The sequence below is a fragment of the Pieris napi genome, chromosome 7 (assembly GCF_905475465.1).
Source record: "Pieris napi chromosome 7, ilPieNapi1.2, whole genome shotgun sequence".
In the NCBI taxonomy this organism is placed as follows: Eukaryota; Metazoa; Arthropoda; class Insecta; order Lepidoptera; family Pieridae; genus Pieris; species Pieris napi.
In genome coordinates this window covers 2,977,981-2,994,092 of record NC_062240.1, presented here as the reverse complement: position 1 = coordinate 2,994,092, position 16,112 = coordinate 2,977,981, and positions in this window count along the sequence as shown.

Genomic DNA, 16,112 nt, shown 5'->3' with positions numbered 1-16,112 from the left:
TTGATCTCATTGGTTTTAGGTAGATATGACAAGGTTGTTAATTTATTTATTAAATAGATATAAATACAATTTTGACCTAAGCTAAGAGGTCATTGGTATTGTCTACCAGGTACCAGATTAATCTATTATTAGCGTCTATGTATCCACGGCCCAAAACTCTTTACACCAAATAATATAAATGATTATTCTTATTTTCACTGACCTCGTCAGCAGGCCTTATGCTTTTCCAGGGAGGTGAGACAGACGTAACCTGTCCACACAGTTAGCATAACATTAATAATTTTTCATTATTCGCATAAAGATCCTAGAAAAGAAAATATAATGTTAGGTTTATCAACACTTCTAAAAAGTATTCGACGTCCATCATGGTTTTTTTTAAACCCCGCTAGGTATTGTATGGTTTTGAGTATATAATTTTGTGATGTGAATCTAAAGTCGACATATTATATTGTAAGCTCTTATTAAAAAACGTCATTACAATGTTCAGTTTTTAAATTTATTTCGCACTTTCTTTTTTAAATGATTTGTAATAGTTTTTTTTACGAGTATAAAAGCATTGGTGCTCTATATCTAATATATATCAAACAGAACTTAACCTATGCACGAAAATTCCGTTGGGTATTTTTATTTATAAGGAATTTGTAGTGTGCCTTCAGAACCTAGTCAAATTGTAATCGGTAGGTACATGTAGCACTTCCAACAGCGTGAATTCTTTTCTTGTAGAAGCTAAAAATAGTCCTAATTAGGAGCTAAACATACGTAAATATAAGAAAGATGATAAACTATACATAACTCATAATTTCATACTTTTAACGGTACTTTCGTGCTTTGCGCCGTTTTCCAATTAAGTCTTGACTTGACTTGGCGAAAATAGTTTTTAGATTTTAAAAACAAAACATTGTTTCAAGGTCTTAGACCTAACAAGGTCGCCTAGGAAGCCTTCCCTTGTTTGTAGATATTTTAAATTTAAAGGGTATTTATGTAATACGAGAAATAATGACCTGTGTCATATGAAAAGTTGCAGTCTTTATCAGTTAGCATGCCCAAATATTATTTTAACGTAAATATATTCGAAGAAAAACGTAGAAACTGCATAACTTTAGAAATCGAACCTATTCGATTATCGAAGCTATTGGTGGACTCAACCTGCTTTGAATTACCGACACTTTTAATAATAAAGTTTTGATTTTTAGAAAAGAAATTGTGAGAACTTTCCTAGATGCAAATAAATTTACTTCTCACTCATACGCAGTGGCGGATTTACCAGCAGCCTGAATAGGCTGGAGCCTAGGACGGCAAATTTGGGAACCGATCTATTTTGCTACCTCATAGAAATTTTGCCGATGACTTTCCCCTCTAACTTGTCATTGTACATTTGGTGTAGCAAACTTCAATATTCTAGAGTAAACAGTTAGGTCCCCCCCCCCCAGCAGTTTGTACTAGTGAAAAGAACGAAATTGCAGAAAATGTATTTCCCTCTTCCCCCTATCAACCCATACATATCATTCCTACAACTGGTTGGAGGCTGAGAAGTGGATGGTTTGTGTATAATTTTGTTCGCAAAAATCAGATCCAAAAATTCTGTTTCGATCAATTTCAACGAAATTGTTGCAATGTAAAAATAATCTATGACATGACAATTGTAGAGACAATGGCGGCAAAAACTTCGTATATACCTTCAAAATATGTAAATCCGCTGCCCATACGTATAGTTAGGTAAGTATAGATGCTAAGGAAAGAGGTGCCCTACTTTGCAAATGGAATCCACCCCGCCTCGCGTGACCCTCCCTCCTCATTACAATACAAAAATTGTTTTGTTACTATATTACATGAATTACCGTTTTTAATACCTACTCAGTCTGATTTATGAAAGAATTAGTGAACTGCCACGATACGTAGGCTTCTAGACGTATCAAGATTATATATTTACGCCATAATAATGTGGAAACAGTAATAAAATTTATATATAGATACTAGCTGACCCGGCAAACGTCGTTTTATCATGTATATTTCTAGGAAACATTTTTTTAGTTCAATAAACTAACTATCTACTATAATCAAAACTAGGGGTTGATCGTAGATGGGTGACAATTAAGGGTTGTATGTATTTTTTAGTGCACATTAATAATAATAATAATAATAATCATTTATTTGCAAGAATATGGTATAAAAATCTTATGGTTGTACAATCTTAACTACGCATATTCTGCCACACACAATGGCGTGCAAATTTATCTTACATAATTAACAATTAGAATTTTACTATATTACAATCAAACCTTATGTGATTTTATAATCACATTATTTATTTTTTATATCCGGACAATCAGCCATATATAAATAGGCATGCAAATGTCATAAATTTTTGCTATGTCATATAATAAAAACATTAACATAATGTCATGATAATACGTCAAGCTATTTATAATCAATTGTTGTCAAACTTATAGGCCAAATATTCGCCTACGCTATAAAAGCACCTTGACTTTAGAAACCCAATCACCTTCCCCTTGAAAACATTACATGACAGCGATCTATAACTTCTGGGAAGGTGATTAAATATTCTTATAGCCATGGCGTTACAATTTTTAGAATATAGCGCGGTGCAACATGCACATTAACATTACTATTCTAGTAAACTTATCACTATTTTTGTATACATACATAATATTTTCATAAATATATTGCAAGGGAAGAAGCCTACGGGACGCCCAAAAAGGGCAGTCATCGCAGCCCATGGACACCTATTTTTAGTGGATGCGTTGCCGGCCTTTTGGAGAGGAGTATACTCTAAGTTTGAATAGTTGGAGATCGTATCTCTCAGAAATATATATCCTATATATATATATTTGGTGTTTTTTTATCATTTAAAAGAATGGAAAAGGTTTTTGAGGTAATAATTGTTCCCATAGCCTAATAGTATCAAGCAAGTTCTCACTTAATACATTAATTTTGCGTAATTTCTTATCTGTATACAAGACTATTCAGATAAGGAATATTGTTATTTAAAGTATTAAATAACAATATTACTTACTAACCTTGTAGTAAGTATATTAAAAGATATTGCTTATTTGTAATGTGTATTAATTTCATATTAAAATATGTTCAATATGGAATTAATTGTGTAAGGATATTAATTATTTTTTACTATGAGTTTTTTACGTATTATTACGTAAGCTGTACATAAATAGAATAATTAAATGTGACACGGGAATAAATAAATTTACGTAAAAGGACTCTTGCAGAGTACCCTTAATGCCGGCAGCATTTCCTCGCTGTACTGCTATAGATATTAGCTAAGCGGGAATAGCAAAGACGAGTTGTTGGTAATGGTTGGTAATGTTGAGTTACTTAGTTTGCAATATCCTTTTGGATATTAAAGGCCTTGAGATTGGGGGAATTCCACGTTCAACACCAGTCTTACTGAGCCTCAAATCAGTGGCGTAACTATACTATCTGGGGCTCGTGGCAAATCTTCTTTCGTGGCAATTCTTTTGATGGGGCCCTATCAGTAAAAAGCCCTACTCAATTCAATTTTAATAAACATCGAGATTTTCAGCGTACTTAATTACACGATGTATATGTCCCACTAATGGCCATAGACCTCCTCTCTTAGGCGAGAGGCGATGGTCTGTAGTCCCCACGCTAGCGTATTGGAGACTTCACATTCATCCAAAGAACATAATATGTATTGGCTAGTGGCCCTCTTGGGTTGGGGGCCCATGGCACTTTGCCAGCCCTGCCACCCTATTGTTACACTATCTTACCACGCCTCAGATTACTGTGTCTGTTTGTTGTTTGTTTTTTTCTAAAAACAAATAGGTAAGCATCTGTGTTTCTCTGTCCAAAAAAGGTCAGGATCCTCTAACAATATACTAACCAAAGATGGGTCAGAGAAGATGCAATCTTAGTATGGATGATGTCTTTTGCGCAAGCACCTCCGCACCTTTTAACATTTGATAAGATCTGTAAGCCTGTCACAAATATTGTACACATAAAACAACGTAAGATAAAAATGCATATCGTCGCTGTTGAATGATAACCTCGTTTGTCCAGAAAACCAAACATTACAGGAAACTAAAAAAAAAATTCGTCAATGTTCGTTAAATTATTATTATGTGTTGTCCATAGTTTTGGATGGTAAATAGGACTTATTTAATAATAACATAAATAAGTCCTTACTTCATGATTATACCAGTTAAATGACATAAGAGTCTAAGAATAAAATATAAATGTTTTTTTTTACATAAGAGGTTATCATTCTACAGTGACGATATTCAAAAAGCAGAATTGTATTTCGTTCGTAGTAAGATGCGAAGCGAAGGGCGAGGAGCACGGTGCGGGGTGCGGGGTGCGGGGTGCCACTGAGTGATTTATCGCTCTCCGATAACGTCCTGTAATGATCTAGCCAATTAATAGCATTAATCTACTAATGGTCAATACAGAAATAGGCTGGAGAAACTGTATTCCAATTCTCAAAGCAATCTATTCTGAGCACCCGGTAAGGTGTTTTGGTTTTATGTATTTGATATAGTACATCCTACTAATATTATAAACGTTTCACGTTTGTACGTATGGATGGATGTTTGTTACTCTTTTACGTAAAAACTATGGTATAGATTTTAATGAAACTTTACAATAATATAGCTTATACATCAGAATAACACAAAGGCCACATATATATACATTATAAAGATATTGTGTGAATTGTCTAAACTATCATGTATGTAGGAAAAAATCTACCATCTGCGAGCTATTCTGGCGTGCGTTGCCAAAACCGCTAGAGTTACACATATGTAATGTATGATGGAAATGTTTATCTTAAATACCTACAAAAAAGCCCGCCACAGTATATATCTATGTCTTATGTGTAAGCCATTATAGCCACAATAGTAAACCATAACTACTATTAATTTATAATTTATTTCAAATGCACATTAGGTAGTAATTAATTGATTCCTAAATGAAAATAGATACAATATGTCTTTCACGCTACATCATTTAGACTAATATTATTTTAATCCTGCGCAGACGAAGTCGCGGGCACCAGCTAGTATGTATATAAATGACGCTTGACTCGACGTTTTAAGTTGGTGCACTTTTAAAATTATTATTTGTAGTTTGTATAATTGTTGTAAAAAATTATCGATGCAATTTCTCGTCTCAAAAGGGTCCCAATATTACCATTATAATGCACTATTTTACTTGTCCCAACGTATAGACAGAATTGAAATGGTCATTCGTTATCTATGAATTGGAATCTGTGGATTAAATTATCAATTAATGTTACTTTTAATAGAGATATAATAACACAAAAATATATCACGCTCCAAAAACTTTTAATTAAGAAAACAAAATTTAATTATAGAAAGAAAAATAAGATGTTTTTAAATAAAAATATCGTTCAGAAATTATTTTACTTGTTCCGTTCGGATGCAATCTCTTTATATAAATATAGTGAGTAAATACTCGATATTTTTATTAAGTGTTTCACATTGACAGTCAGTCTTGTGTACCGAGCACATGTTTAGACCCGCGTCTAAGACATGCCGATTTCCTCAATAAGTTTTTCTTCCCTTCACTTTTTTTATAGTACAGCGTGTGTGCCCTACACGGAGAGGGCTCATCGGATGCTAAATGATACCTCCGCCCATGCTCAGTGCCAGAAGACTCGCAATTGCATTGCCTTTTAAGAGTTGGTACGCTTTTCCTGAAAGTCCAATTGGTTCGATTACTTCAGTGATTAACGCATACATCGAATGAAATTCTTTATTACGTGGGCTTTATTATACGTTATTTGTTACCATGGTTACCATTACAATAAATAACAATGCTGAGCCTAAATTCAGGAATCTCCTAGTGGGAGTGCCATGCTGTTGCCTTCGGGCTTCAGCCAAATGGGCAGGCACGACCGGGGCAGTACCACTGTCTCTCAGAAAACCGGCGTGAAGTGATGCAATAAGTTTGCCTTATTGTACTCGCGTTTCGTGCGGTGAGAGAGACTCCCGGAGCCCATTCCCCCCCCCCCCCCCTCTACAAGAAATATGAAGGTGCAGAAAAAAAGACAGAATCTACCCCAGGGGGGTACCACACGCGGTGGAGAATCCCCCTCTGGGCGTCCAACACCGGGACACTCTGCGCCCGGTGGTGGACGCACAGGCTGCCCTTCGTATTCTGGGGGGGGCAATTCTGCGCTCGGAAAAAATAACATAATTCGTTCTCGGGGCAAACGGAGCAAACCTACAAAGGCACCCCCGTCCACACTCGCCGTGGACTTCACAAATGTTAGGGGGCTCAATACCAATATCAACGCAGTCCACTACCATTTAGAGACTGCGAAGCCGGCCTTGCTCTTTCTTACCGAGACGATTTCCTCAGATTTCCTCCCCGGCTGATACTTAATCCTACCTCTCCTACCCGGGGTACAAATTGGAACATTCATTTGTGCCGCGGGCGGGAGTTTGCGTGTACGTCAGAGAGGATATCTGTTCTCGTCGCCTCGGGACGCTTGAAGGAAGGGACCTATCTAACCTCTGGCTGCGCGTAGACTGCGATGACCATCCGCGATTCTACGCATGCCTGTATAGGTCCCATAGCGGAAATATCGAAACTGACCGACTCATTGAGCACATTCAAATGGCTACAGATTCCCTGCTCGAAAGGGTTCCTACCGCTGAAATCGTGATACTTGGCGATTTTAACGCCCACCATGCCGATTGGCTCGGCTCTGAAACTACCGATCACGCGGGAAGATCCTTTCACGACTTTGCTTTAGCCTACGACCTGACACAAATGGTCCCTGCGATTACGCGAATACCAGATGTGGATGGTCATAAACCCTCTTTGTTGGACCTTCTGCTGACTTCACATCCGGAGAACTATCAAGTCTCTGTTGACCCGCCATTGGGTTCATCAGATCATTGTGTGGTCCGGAGTACTGTGCCATCTACGCGCCCTTCACGGCCCCGCTTTATGGGTTGTCGCCGTATTTGGCACTATAAGTCAGCAGATTGGGACGGGATGCGGTCTTTCTTTGCGTCCTACCCTTGGGGGCCTATGTGCTTTTCGCCGGAAGCTCCAGATTCCGTCGCCGCCTCTGTCGCCGAAGTGGTTCTGCAGGGCATGGAAATCTTTATTCCATTTTCTGCGGTGCCGATCGGTGGCAAGTCTCAGCCCTGGTTTAAACGTTCTTGCAAGGCGGCCTCGCGTCGAAAGCGAGAATGCTTTAAGGCATGGGCGGAAGCGGCGAAATCTCGTGATGCCAATACCAGCGAACTTAAAACAGCATATAACTCAGCCTCCAGGTCCTTCAAACGAGAAATCACTAAGGCAAAGTCAGAGCACATTGCCAGATTTGGCGAGAGATTGGCCCAACTCCCTTCAGGGACTCGAGCCTTCTGGTCTCTCGCCAAAGCTGTCCAGGGGAATTTTTGTCAGCCCTCCATTCCGCCACTGCACAGGGAGGATGACTCTCTGGCCCACACTGCGAAGGAGAAGGCCGACCTTTTGGGCTGTCTCTTCGCGTCCAACTCGACTTTGGATGACCGAGGGAGATCACCACCGACCATTTCGCGGTGTGATTCCTCGATGCCGGAAATCACATTCCGGCAACGTGCTGTCCGCAAAGCACTATCTTCCTTGGACATTCATAAGTCGAGCGGGCCGGATGGTATCCCCCCAATTGTGTTGCGTACTTGTGCTCCTGAGTTGGCTCCGGTCTTAACGCGCCTTTTCCGGTACCTGTACTCGCTCGGCACTGTCCCGAAGTGCTGGAAGACCGCTTCGATACATCCGATCCCAAAAAAAGGCGATCGCTCTGATCCGTCCAACTATCGCCCAATAGCTATAACCTCCTTGTTCTCCAAAATAATGAAAACCATTATTAATTGCCAGCTCTTGAGTTATCTAGAAGGTCACCAGTTGATTAGCGATTCTCAGTACGGCTTTCGTCGTGGTCGCTCAGCTGGTGACCTCCTTGTATACCTTACCCATAGGTGGGCGGAAGCAATTGAGTCCAAGGGGGAGGCGTTGGCGGTAAGTTTGGACATAGCGAAAGCCTTCGATCGGGTGTGGCACAGAGCACTGCTCTCGAAGCTTCCAGCCTATGGGCTTCCCGAGAAATTATGCGATTGGATCTCCAGCTTTCTGGCCGATCGGAGCATCAAGGTCGTCATCGACGGAGCATGTTCCAACCTTAAACCCGTGAACGCTGGGGTCCCACAAGGCTGTGTTCTATCCCCGACCCTATTTCTTCTGCATATCAATGATATGTTGCAACTTAGCAACATTCACTGCTATGCGGATGACAGCACTGGGGATATTCTTTACACTGGCCGGGCAGGTATTTCTCGGGCAGTTGTTGATGAGTACCGGAACAAACTTGTGTCTGAAGTCGAAACTCTACTACGTGGAGTCTCAGACTGGGGCAGACAAAACCTAGTCCAATTTAACCCCAAGAAGACACAAGTTTGCGCGTTTTCCGCTAAAAAAACACCCTTTGTCGCTACTCCTCTTTTCGAAAACACTCTTTTTAAAGCCACAGCCAGCATAGGAATACTTGGCGTTGACATATCGAACGACGTTCAGTTTCGCGGTCACTTGGAGGGAAAGGCTAAATTAGCCTCCAAAAAGCTTGGTGTGCTCAGCAAGGCGAGGCGGTACTTCACTCCGGGCCACCGCATGCAACTATATAAAGCGCAAATTCGGCCCCACATGGAGTACTGCTCTCACCTCTGGGCGGGGGCTCCCCAGTACCAGCTCCTTCCACTTGACCGTATACAACGCAGAGCGGTTCGAATTGTCGACGACCAATCCCTCTCCGAGCTGCTTGATCCTTTGGCGTTGCGTAGAGATGTGGGGTCACTCTGCATCTTCTACCGCATTTACCATGGAGAGTGTTCAGAGGAGTTGTTCGGATTAATACCTGCAGCTGAATTTCATCATCGGACGTCGAGACAGAATACGAAATTCCACCCGTATCACCTCGACGTCCGCCGTTCCACAACTGAGCGTTTTTTTAAGGCAGTTTTTGCCGCGCACAACCACTATGTGGAACCAGCTGCCCACTGAAGTATTTCCGAACCAATTCGACTTAGGGTCCTTCAAGAAAAGAGCGTACCTATTCTTAAAAGGCCGGCAACGCACTCGCGAGCCCTCTGGCATTGAGAGTGTCCATGGGCGGCGGTATCACTTAACATCAGGTGAGCCTCCTGCCCGTTTGCCCCCCGTTCTATAAAAAAAAAAAAAAAAATCTCAGTGCTGAGAAGCGCATCTTTATCCACTAGCCATACAATGTACGAATGTGATTTATATATTATAAGCAATGTGGTTTAAACCCGGACAGTGCATCAATTGACTTTCTATGTATGTGCGTAATTAACACTCCTTTGGTAACACAGCGTATGTCAGGCACAGAAGGATGATCACCTACTTGCCTATTAGAAAAAACAAATGAACACGGAACAGATACAGTACTTATATCTGAGGCCCGGGTGTAGCGTTTCGTTTTTAGAAGTAGGGAAGGGGATGACGGGTCTGGGCGTAACTGCATACGATTTTTTGCATTTTCCGAGAAGATTTACTATGGTAATATATATATATATATTTTTACCATAAGAAAGTAGAGATTTCAACGCACTGAAAGCACATCAACTTTTTGAAAAAAGCTGAAATTTTGACGTCAGAATTTTCGATTGAAAATTAGGGTGTTTTTTCGATATTAATTCAAAATAAGGTAAAAAAATAAATATTTTTAATCAAATAAATTACATTATATTTGGGACATAACAAGGTAAGTTTTCACCAAATTTCGTTTAAAAAAATATATTTTTGTAAAAGATAGAAATAAAAAACCAAAAAGTTGGTGTTTTGAATTTTTCACATAAATTTTGAGGTTATGTGAAAAATGTGTGAATACAAAAGTTGTAGATCTTTTTATGACCTACAACTTTGCCATTTAGTTTTCTTCGATAGGACTTTTATTTTTGCCGGAAATCGAGATAAACCGTTTTTTACCCTTAAAACTCCCCCCCCTACCCCTTCCCGACCTCAGATCGACCGTAATTTATTTTTCCTTTCATTTTGATCATATTCCCCTGCTTTTCTAATGGGTTTCATCCTACTGTATTTTTTTTTGGTTTCAAAAATTATCGGCACTGGTCTATCAGTCCTTCAAGGCTCTCCTATCTGGCACTTCCTGTCCGTATCGTGTCGTGGTGGCGCTGTCATCATCTATAATAATAAATATTAATTTTTAGAATGTCTTTCTTCTTCTTCTAGTGCCTCTCCACTACTGGAGGTTGACGGTTACATTTGTTTTTTCTTTCTGTTTTGATATGTTTATAAGATATTAGTTGTCTTTATTAATATTAAGATTTATTGTTGAATTACGAGTATAACTTAGGTTTTGCATTGTTGCTCTTCTGCACAGTTCTATTCTTTTTTTACTGTCTTTAATTGCCTGGAAGAGATTGTCGCTCGTTGAACCATGCTTTTTTAAGTGTTTTGTTAATATGCGCAAGTCTGAATAAATAAATAAAAAGGTAACAATGACATTCTATATCACTGGTAATATGTTATTATTGTCTTAAGTTACAACCATTTCATTTTGAATCAGACCTTGTCGTCAAAATAAAACTGCACTTTCAATTTAAAATGTTGTTAAGAACCAAATTAAGATAAAAGTTAAGTACTTGTAAGCGTTTACTTGTAAAAAAATTGAAACCTAACAAAATCTTTTTCATTTCGGTTAGATCAAAATGTAAACTATATTTACCCATCCCAAGCATACTATTTGCGTCTCAGCAACTAGTTACATTTAATGACTGATCATTACCTTATAGGTATGTTAGTCCTTTCTATGTATTCCTTGATTGAAGATAAATTATTTGTATTGTTACGGAACAGAGGAAAGCTTTAGGTAAATTGTACCTACTTTTAATTTACATTAGCTCCTATGAAATGTTATGCAATTCAAATGCTGAAGACAGTGGCTGCATTTTTTTTATATAATAGGGGGGCAAACGAGCTTGTGGGACGACCAAAAAGGCCAGTCTTCGCAGCCCATAGACACCCATTTTTAGTGGGTGCGTTGCCGGCCTATAAAATGTGAATGCCCAAAAACTGTTGAATTAGTGAAACAGTGCACGTTAGTCTTAAGTGCTTAACAGTGGTACTTGATAAAACAGTAGGTACACAAGAACAGAGTGTCTTCCTCTCAATAGAGACTGTTATTGGATCCACATCCATACGATGTTAAATATAAAATAAGGGTGCGTGTACTTATGTACGCGCGTAGGAAGTTATACTTCTTTGGCATTATTAAACATAGTTTTTGATTGCGTGCAAATTTAATTAATTACAATTAAATAATCAAAGACTGGAAAAGGAGTCATTATAGTCAATAAAGTTCAGTTTACATTTGATAAATTAATGAATGTATTTTTAAATTATGTCCAATGCCGTAGCATCTTCCGTGGGCAACTTCATTCTGTTAATTTTGTGTCACGGTGCGCGCGCATCGTAAAATTTCACTCTCATCAATTTTTCGTAACGCGCCTAAAGAAGTATAACTTCAAAAAAAACTACTGAAATCTTAAGTGAATATTTCTTAGTAACTGCTTCGAACCTATATCAATTAAATTTGATTATTTAAAAAATAGTTGGTTTTTTATTTGCCGAAAAACACATCAAATTTCAAGTTGGTACGCAAAGTATAACTTTGCAGAAACGATTATGATTACTAGGTGTAATTTGCTGATAACTAAGATATTGAAAGTGAATATAAAGTGTATAAAACCTAATCTTATTACTACTACTATATCATTTTTCGCTCTTTATATAATTTTCTGTGACTCTTAGAAGTTTCTTGTTTATTATTTGACTAAGAATCAATGAAATGTTAATGTTTAAAAAGGTGTTGATTAGAAGCCTGAAGTGAATACATTCCCTTTTAGAGCAGTTTCTAAAGTCGTATAGTACGTACTGAATGTATGTGACTTATTATTAATAATTCTGATAGTATCTTCGCGTTCAAACGGCATTCTAAAAACACTGCACGCCGTATTTATGATATATTGAACTTAACTAATCACATTTAATTAGTTCTTAATTCAAAAATATTAGGAACCAGTTCAGTTCAGTAATACATAATAGGAAAACAAAGACTATATGGATACAGGTCATGGATTTCAGCAGTTTTTTAAATTAATTTATTATATTATTTGTCGACAGATGTAGACTGTGTTTTTTATAAATAGACCCGTTTTTTAAAGGTCGAACAACAGTCCGGAATATTTATAAGTTTAGGATGGACTATTTATTTGCCTCTGTAATATATGTAATATAGAGAACTGAAAAAGGTTCAGTTTTACAGAAATTAAAATCAAGTATTGAACTTCAACTTTAACGGCCAGCTTTCATATATTTTAACATTACTCAAAACCTATTATTACATTTCAGATTGGCGACGATATTATAAATAAATTCTCCTTATACATTTTAAAACGTTTATGATAAGGTAAGTATCCTATAGTGTTAATCTGAGTATAATATTCTACGTTTGCTTTGAAATGAATAAATTGGAAGTCGACGACATTCATAATAATCCTCAGTGCATCTGATAAAGATGTCATAAGTAGCAGGGAGTCTACGGAATGCGGACTTCTCGGACCCTTTGTTAACTGCAAACGTCATATATTATATGTACACGCGTATCGACTAAATTGTCCCCTCGATAAGTGGGCGGGCAGGCGGGCGATCGTTCAAAGCGGGCAGATGGTCGGGAAAATCGATTCAATCGTGATACGGTTAGCGATTATATCTGTTCGCATCTAGTCGCAGTTACGTCGAAACGCATTGGGGCCTTAGTTCGGGATATAATTGCTGGTTGTTGGAAAGTGAATCTTATGGTTAAGGTTTGAGAGTACGGTTTGGTGTGGCGTTGCGTGCGCTCGCGTTAATGCGCAAGTGTTGTCGCGGCGCAGCGCTAATGCGCCCGGCGCCGGCGCCTGCCTAAAACGAACTCCACGACATTCCTGCGTTTAGTTCGCTTTATTCGTTTTTTATCTCGAATAATAGAATAGGTACAAAGCAGCCGCGCTTATCGCGAGCACATTTATTACGAGCCCTGCTGGACTAAATGTTGAATCGATGACCGCGACATACCGACACCGTCGGACATTGTCGCTATTGATTTTAATCCCTATTAATTCGTTAACTAATGATTCGTTTGGTTGTATTTGACAATATTCTACATGGTCTAAGATCCCGCTATAACGACCTTCACCGAGATGCTTATTTAATGAAACTTATTTTATATATAATTTAATATGTCAATAAATATAATCCATATGGGTTGCCTAGAAAATTTCAGTCCAGAGTATTTTTAATTAATTTAAAAAAAAATATTTTTTTAAACATTTCACCGGTATGATTATTAGATAAATTCTATACCAATCGAAAGTATGAAGCCCTTAGAATATGCAAAAGTTAGATCAATTAATTATTTATGTGTATATTTTTTATGTGACACTAAAGTATATATACATCTTTAGTATAAAAGAAGTTTTTAGTGATACATATATAATACTACCCTGATTAAAAATATTGATTGAAAAAAGTTCAAAAAAATTACTACATGCAAATTATAAAAATTTTTTTATTGGTATTGTCAATGAGGCCTATTAGAAAGGCACTTCAGTCAAAATTACAAGTTACAAATATTTAAAAAAAATTACTCTAGTTGCCCCTTCCAAAAGTTTCATATGGAGAAGAATGAGCAATAAACTCCATACTTACTCTTTTAAAATAGTTTTTACAATATCTTGTATACATAGATTTGATATACTTATACTTATATGTTAGAACAAAAAAAATCCAATCCTAAAATAAATGGCGTTATAAAAAAACAATGCAGCAGATAACTATATTATTATGTAGATACATGGTGCCCAAATATTTACTAATATTTCAACAGATTTTACATTAATCTTAATAAAAAGAAATAATAGAAATAAGAAATAAAATCAGGAAGTTAAACAAAGATAAAACCTATTTAATAAATAACGCTTCAATCATACAATGATTTATTATATTTTTTTAAATTAATAGTTTGAAACTAAATGAATAGCATTTATAAACCAAACTTATCAAAGAATGGAAAAGTTTATTTAATTATAAAAAAGACTATTAATTAATTATAAAGTATTGATTATACCTATGTGACTAAGAATAGGATATCGGAATTGAAAAATGAACAGTTTATGAATACAAAATTATTGATATAACTGGACTAGGTCAAGGGAAGTATTGATTTGCTTATATTCGGACTACCGTATTTATTTCTGTGTTTACCATTCTTCTTACAATAAAATCGTAACCATGGTAACACTGTTTAATCCGGGCCTTCTTAGAGAGTTTGATTAAGTTTCTGAATATCATTCTATACGTAAATATACCTATGTAATTACATAAATAGAAAATTAAAACAAATGAATATTGTTTTGTTGTTGTGTTGTTATTAATTTTAATTATTTTAATCATTACTATGTATGTTAAATACTGTATGTTTGATTGTTATGTTAAGGTTTTAATAAACGATTCAGTATGAAGATTTGTTAGACAAATTGATTCCTAGTAAATTTTTACTTTTATAATTTACGCTAATAGGACCCCTATTAGCCTTATACAAATCGGATAGATCCGTAGCCGAGAAGCTAACCTGAAGGAGAGTGTCCAGTTTCCCTATTCCTAGGAAGAGAACAGAGAGACTAGATACACTTTATAAACTCATTAACTATGTCTAATATCGGATTAATCAGAATCCCTAATTCCTTGAGACAAGCAGAGGATCAAGCAGTGTGAAGCAGCAAAGTCCTATCGCTTAGGGCTTTTCAAGACAGGCAAAACCTTCAGAAATAATGACACTACGAAGAATAGCAGATTAATATACTCTATTTGATTTGGTTTAGCTAAAGTAAAAAATACCTCATTTAAGCCCCGATTCGATCTATGAGTTTTTTGCTGGTTTTTTCTGTTTAAATATTTCTTGTATTTTTATTTTATCTTATATATATTTTAATTTTTAAGTTATACTTCTTTAGGCGCGTTATGAAAAATTTATGGGAGTGGAATTATAATATGTGCGCGCACCGTGACAAAATTAACAGAATGAAGTTGCCCACGGAAGACGGCATTGGACATAATTTAAAAACAACATTCGAATAATAATAGAATTTATGTTACACTTAATGTAAGAGAATAATCATAAATATTTATTTATTTAATTTTTCAATTGTAAACTGAACTTTATTGACTATAATGACTCCTTTTCTTTGATTATTTAATTGTAATTAATTTTTTGCATGCAATCAAAAATTATTTTTAATAATGCCAAGGAAGTATAACTTCTTACGCACGTACATAAGTTCACGCACCCTTTTTTTTGTAACATTTATGATCACCTAAATTTTCATACATTTTAGATAAAAGTGTTTGTACATACCGTATATATTTTGTATGATGTGGAAAACTTGAATGTAAAATTCAGTCGACAAAACTACAATTTAAATTCGTTAATTCATTATTAACGTAAGTATTGAAAAATTACAACAAAAACGTTAATTACGTTAATTTAACGCTGTTATTAAGTAAATTATAAATTATTTCTAGATATAAATATATATTATATTATTGAATTATTTTTCTTCTTACCGATGCCCAGGCGATTTGGCCACGGCGGTTATCTCAAATCAAACCTGATCGAAGCTACAAATAAAATAACAAATAAGGATAAAGTATGAGTCACAAAATCAGAAACTCGGATATTAGAAGGAAAATAAAAGTTATGGATATACAAGCTCATATAGACCACTTAAAATGGAGATGGGCAGGTTGAGATGAAAATTTGATAAATAGAGAAAACGGGTAACTGTGGTACCCAAGAGATAGGACCAGAAGCTCCTGTGTTCTCTCCCAAAAAACATGACGGGATGTCACGGACCTGAGTTGCCAAAGATAGAATTCAATGGAGATAGCTGGGGGAGGCCTATGCCAAAAGGCAAGCAAGACAAAGAAAAAGGCGAATTGCAAGATATTCTATAAACGGATTTTCT